Genomic DNA, 5,953 nt, shown 5'->3' on the forward strand with positions numbered 1-5,953 from the left:
TGTTTCTGTGTTTGTATGAAGTAATATCACAAGCTCGTAAATTAACTGATTTGTATAATTAGTTATTATTTCACCATTGGAAACTGTAGTTTCTCTAGATGGACATAATGCTATAATGTTATTACAGTAACGTCTGAGTAAATCGAGGACAGGTAAGATTAAAATAGCTTCTTATGCACAGAAAATTTGATAGGCTATTTTGTACATTCGTTTTCTGTATTTCTTAAAATAATATTTATGTACACGCATTTTAATCTCAGAGAATTAACGAACAACGAGAGTGTATTGATTTAGTATGCAGTAATAGTACTTTAGCTTGGCAATCCATTATTTTAATAATTCATATTTTAACTATGCTCAATTGAATCGTGTTAAAATACATAAAATATATATGCAATAAATGCAGTGCTAAAAAAAAATTGGGTAATATGCGAAGCAGATTATCTTGCGCTGTTGTAAAAGTTGTTCCATGGATCAGTCGTCCTATTTTAATTATGTAATTACTTTATATTTATTTCTAACAGGTGGAGCGGAGCGAACGGGTACGGCTAGCTAACAATAAGTGAGAACTTACAATACAACAACGACAACAACAACAACAGCTGATAATCTGAAAGGGAACATAGTAATTTGGGGTGAATTAAAATGCAGCTTCCATTCGTTTAAAATTTCTTTAAATTTTAACTAAATATTAATGTAGATATTACCTCTAAAGGTAAATGGGGGCATGTTTCACAACGCTAACAAATTACAAATTAACAATATACAATTAACAACGGAAATATTACATATGCTTGTTAACTGTGTTTCACAATGCAATCTTATTCACTTGTATGTTTTAACGAACTTTACAAAATCGGCGAAACAAACTTACAAATACGCATAATTGGTTGAACAAAATCGCCAACGACAGTTTACAAAAATCACTAAGGATCAGAGGTAAAGTAGCTGTAATTTTAGAACTATCGATGGACATGTTTATATTTTTTTATATATATTTTATTTAGATTTTGCTACATCGGCGACAACGGAGTTTCGCGGCATGCAATTGGTCGAGCATACCAATGCATTAATTAGCCTACGACTTAACTGACGAAAGTTAGCGCGAAATTCATTCAAATAATTGATAAATAATGGATTTGACCCACGTAGTTATATGCAGTTGATAGAGCAGCTAACATGTCCATCCATTAAAATCAACTTCGCTCTCTGCTGGTCCATCAGTATATTTTATTGTTTCATCCATAACCTCGCCAACATTAGGGAACCCAGCAGGAGGAGCATAAAAATCCTTTGCCCGAGTAAGCACATTCGGTGATCAATAACCCGCCTCGAGTTTTTTCAATCTTGTAACAACATCAACTACCATGTGTGAACTTTTGCACACTGTAATCTTATAAATTCCGTTCTTATCTGCTAACGCAGGGAACTGAGAGCTACTATGCAACCAATGCAGTTCTCGCTTTGTGGTTAGGGCACCACTTTTCCCTTTCAGATGTTGCATGTGATGTCCCATATCTTGTAGGAGAGATTACAGCGAAATGGGATTCGGAACGACTTCAGAATACTGCGTAAGTAATGCCGACATTGCATTATTAAGTGATTGGTTTTCGGTGCAAAGTTTTTCTTCTTTAAGTGCGAGTATTTATTAAATACGTTCCTCGTATATAAGAACTAACGCGGTATTCTGAAGTATAGCGCGGGATTCATTCGAAACCTTTCATTAATATTCGTACAATGATACGAACGTGGCCGGAAAATTCTACGTTAGGCCTAAATGCAAAATCTTCGTCTGAGTCGCTAGAACTACTCAATAACATCACAACTGCTTCAGTGTAATTCTTAATGGTACCCTGTTACTATAAAATTGATTTTATACATATGTGTTTATTTTTTTCATTCACAATTAGAAGCTATTTCAACAGGGCTACTGTAGAAAATGTGCTAACTTCACTAGTAAAGTTTAGTTTACACGTTTGTAAAATTACTCCTTCGTTGTGAAACAAACATATCACTTGTAAAGAGCGCAAAATTTCATTCGTAAAGATTTGATTTCCTTTGTACAGTCCACCTTTACAAACAAAGATTGTGAAACAGAAGTTTACAAACAGAGTTCACAATTTCCAAAGATTGTAAACTTTGTGAAACACCCCACTGGTGAATCAGCACGCCGAGCTCGATCGAAATACAACCAGTTACTATTATTTCCCTATCGTTTTTTGACATTTGATTCCGCGTCCTACCTCTTTCATTCGTTACTAACCAACAACGCCAATAGCAGAAGGTAACGCAAAAACAGTCACCGGTTCCCCGATGCATGGCTTTCTCTCTCAATGTCAACTGAGAGTTAAAAATATTCATTATAATATGCACTTTCCACTCACTCCTCAGAATGTCTTCTTTATTTTTATTTATTTATTTTTTAAGATATGTGAGCTACGTACTGTATGTCTGATGTTTTGCCATCGTACATTCAAATATTTATATTCACTGTACAGTACAGCGAACTGTTTATACTTACTGTACATGCTATAACTACTTCTCCCAACTCCGCTATTGCTATATTTCCTAAACTAAACGCTGATATTGAAATAACGCCTGGTCTGATAATGCAGTCTGTTTAAATTTCTACCGACCAAGTTCTGCCCTTCATCATGGGAAAACAACGAGCTTCTTTAAAGGATACAACTACTAGGACAGAGATATTTTCATTATGGAATTTGTACTACCCACTGAAATGTAGTAACTAATGGGATTTTAATTAGCCATATATGTACAGTATATTACATTCTTTACCTAAAATGTCTCTAACTTCTAGGGAGAGCGCGAGGTACGTTCACAATCCCCTGAATACATATTCCCTTCTTCGAGAAAACGCAGAGAAGTGAACCGTCTCATATGAATATGCTACCAGTCATAAGTTTCAATACGGAGCTGCAAGTACTTAAGAATTATCAATTACTCTACAATTATGCAGCGGCGTCATCATCCAAGCTATAGCTGGAATAGGGAAGGGAACATAATATCCCATAAGTCTTATTAGAACACGCTGGAAATAGTGACGTAAAAAAAAAAATCGCCAACGGCACGTGGTGTTCCCAAGCGGTCACCCATCCAAGTACTGACCACGCCCAATGTTGCTTGACTTCGGTGATCGGACGAGAACCGGTATTTTCAACATGGTATGGCCGTTGCCGATGAAACTGCGTAATCTGTAGGCACTTGAGGACGATGGGATTGGGGTGCACTCGATAAAACCTGCACTCGCTCACACACACACGTAAACTGCCTGCTTAGACTCTGTACCTAAATTACCAAGCTCGTTGGATGTCATTGGGATAGATGATAAATCTATCTATCAACGGCAGTTTGGTTACGTTTCAACGTCACACACTGCTGGATTGACACGGGATTAATAAAACAGCTAGTCGGCATTCTAAGTTAAGCCACAGGTGGATTGTTGTTCAACAGCGGAGCCTCCTTTCAACCACATGGTTGTGGAACTGTAGTCGGATTTTCGACATCATTTTCATGCCATACTACGGAACTTCACACAAACTTCAATTCACTTCTTGCACCGGCGGCTACTACGAATGGACTGAAGCTCGCTACTGACTAGGGGGGGGGGACATTTGTCTCTTGATGGATTACGTGACAGATATATAAAGTATCAGTCGTATGTTATGAACCCGAGTTTCAATAAAGATAGATTACCCGTATGTCCACAGATTCTCAGTAGTGGCCTGCGGAAGGATTATGCCCGCGGTCGACAAGTTACCTTCTAAGTTGTTTTCCCTCAACAATTAATGCTGCCAAGTGAGTAGGAATGACACCGCGCTCTCATATAAGTCGTACGAAACTATTAAGGAAACGAATTTGCCTCGTGGATCCAAGTCTCCCATGGACTGCCTATAATGTATTATCTATCCTAGAAGTGTTATCGGGGTGATTATTTAAATTTTCACTCGGTGGGAACCGCTGTTGTTCTTCATTCATCTACTCTGTTATGAATAACTTGTGGCCCTTAAAAGGGCCGGTTGCTGATTCCCTAGCAAGCACTCCCGCTTACTTGGAACTAGTGTATTTTGTGACGGCCTTGGTCCCTTCACTGACGGCGTGCTTGGCCAGCTCACCGGGTAGCAGGAGACGGACGGCTGTCTGGATCTCCCGACTGGTGATGGTCGACCGCTTGTTGTAATGCGCGAGCCGCGAAGCTTCCGCGGCGATGCGCTCGAAGATGTCGTTAACGAAGCTGTTCATGATGCTCATAGCCTTTGAACTGATTCCCGTGTCTGGGTGAACTTGTTTCAGAACCTTGTAGATGTAAATGGCGTAGCTCTCCTTCCTCTTGCGCTTCTTCTTCTTATCGCCCTTCGAAATATTCTTCTGGGCCTTGCCGGCCTTCTTGGCAGCCTTTCCGGAAGCTTTGGGGGGCATGGTGCTCGTCTGATGATGAGCCGAACGCGAACGAACGAATGAATGGGGACGAAGAAAGAATGAATGATGTTTAAAATGGCAGGCAGGGTAAGCATCCCATGCCTCCATTGGTTCCTCGACAAGCAATTCTCTAACTTTAGATCGAGGTACCCAGCTATAAGCCGTTTGCCCTCTCATCTAACAGTAGTGTATTTCCCCTGTGAATGATTTTATGAACATGTACACGTTATCAGTTGAATTGTGAATGAAATGAATGAAGTGAAGTGAGCACCATGCCTCGCAGATGTTAATGAGAGGTGGAGAGTCCAGTGCTCTGGTCAGTTCTGTCCTAGTCACGTTTTTGTAGTGGCGCTAGGGAAACTCGTAACCTGTTACCAACAAAGTGGTGGGCTACTCGTTTCCGTAGAAGCCGTCTGGCTGCCTGGTTGGCTGTGGCAAGTGTCGTGTGTCGTTTCGTAGGGTTTGTGTCAGTAGTGAGTAAAGAAATAGTGAATGTCACTATTTCGTCCTGTAGTCTGTTTAGTTGCCGGTCAATGTAGGATTCTATTTTCTGCATAGCAGAACGTAGAACCCCCTCGACCAGCTGTTCCGTAGTTGTTTTTTCTGTCTGTGGATCGTCTGTAGTGTTTGTCTTGGTTGTCGTTGTCTTAGCTGCATCCGCATAAGACAATTCGGGTTTGGGAAGTGTTGGGTTGAAAACGGACTGTGATGGTTTGGGTATAGGTTTCGGTATTGGTTTGTGGGTGTCTATGGGGACGTGCGTGGGATCGGTGGAGGTTATGAGATTAGTCCTTGGATATTTTGGACAGCGAGCTTGGCCCGTATAATGGGTGTCGCTGTTGCACGTGGCGCAATACCTAATCTGGGATAGGCGGTTGTGGTTGCACAGGTCGGGATTTTTGCCGCACTTAAAACAAGTCTTGGGCTTGTCGCAGTTTGTCCTTGTATGGCCGTATTGTGCACAGTTAAGGCACGGTCGGTGGAAGATTGTCTCGTGTGATGGCTCTACTCTGTAGTACCGTCCTGCAAGTTTAATTCCTTCTAGTAATTTGTCTGCTGTGGTGATGTCATTTGTGAAAATTCTAACTAAGTTGGTGGGTTTGTCTGTCTGTGCGGAGATAATTCTCTTAATGCGTGTGATGCCTGGATGTGTTACAGCCAGGATCTGCATTAGTTCGTCCTCAGAGATCAGCGTGTCGACATTTTTCATGACGACACTGATCTCTTTATTTCGGGTCTGTTTCTGTCTTGATTCACTAGGCGTAATGTTGATTTCTGCGGACGGACCGAAGTTGTACAGGGGAATTGCCCTAGCGAACTTCTCCGCGTCGTCAATCGTGGCGAATGTGAGTGTAGTTGTCTTGGTAGTGTGTGCCCAGAACTGTCGTGGAGTTTGAATGTCGAGTCGGTACTGTTTCATTAGTCGCTCTATGTGTAGTGGGTTGTTGCCGTTTTTTGTGTGGTTCAGTATTTTCAGTACTGTCCTTGTCTTGGTTCCTTGTGCGGTGTTAGGAGG

General features: G+C 41.0%; 1 non-coding gene across 1 annotated transcript; it reads right to left on the reverse strand.

The window, feature by feature from the left end:
• Positions 1-3,077: 3,077 nt before the first annotated feature.
• On the reverse strand, positions 3,078-3,196 carry LOC138693889 (5S ribosomal RNA). The gene has a single exon (XR_011330574.1). It is a non-coding gene; the product is annotated as a 5S ribosomal RNA (ribosomal RNA).
• Positions 3,197-5,953: the final 2,757 nt, after the last annotated feature.

This window comes from Periplaneta americana, unplaced genomic scaffold (assembly GCF_040183065.1).
Source record: "Periplaneta americana isolate PAMFEO1 unplaced genomic scaffold, P.americana_PAMFEO1_priV1 scaffold_24, whole genome shotgun sequence".
Taxonomy (NCBI): domain Eukaryota; kingdom Metazoa; phylum Arthropoda; class Insecta; order Blattodea; family Blattidae; genus Periplaneta; species Periplaneta americana.